The following is a 350-nucleotide window of genomic DNA, read 5'->3' as shown; positions in this document are numbered from 1 at the left end:
CAGACTGGCCCCGATGCCCCGCAGCATAGCCACCACACTCGCTGGAGTGAAGCCGTGCCGTCACTTTTGGCTGTCACAGTCGGTGGCTCTGGACATGTCATGTCTGCTGGGTGGGACTTGTTTACACTGGAACTGGGAGAGGACAGGGGTCAGCCCCAGCATTGAGGGGTCAGCCCCAGCATTGAGGTGCTCAAGAATGGGGACACGATCCCGGCAGGAACTTTGGGGGAGGGAGGGAAGAGTTGTGTCAGGTTAGGCCTGCATGGCATAGGTCATCTTACCCCATCATACCCTTGCCAGGTGACCTGTGAGACCCCAAGGCCCCACCAGACACCTCCACAGCTCCTCAC

Source organism: Herpailurus yagouaroundi, unplaced genomic scaffold (assembly GCF_014898765.1).
Source record: "Herpailurus yagouaroundi ecotype Mexico unplaced genomic scaffold, PumYag 196, whole genome shotgun sequence".
Classification (NCBI taxonomy): Eukaryota; Metazoa; Chordata; class Mammalia; order Carnivora; family Felidae; genus Herpailurus; species Herpailurus yagouaroundi.
This window is presented reverse-complemented; position numbering follows the sequence as displayed.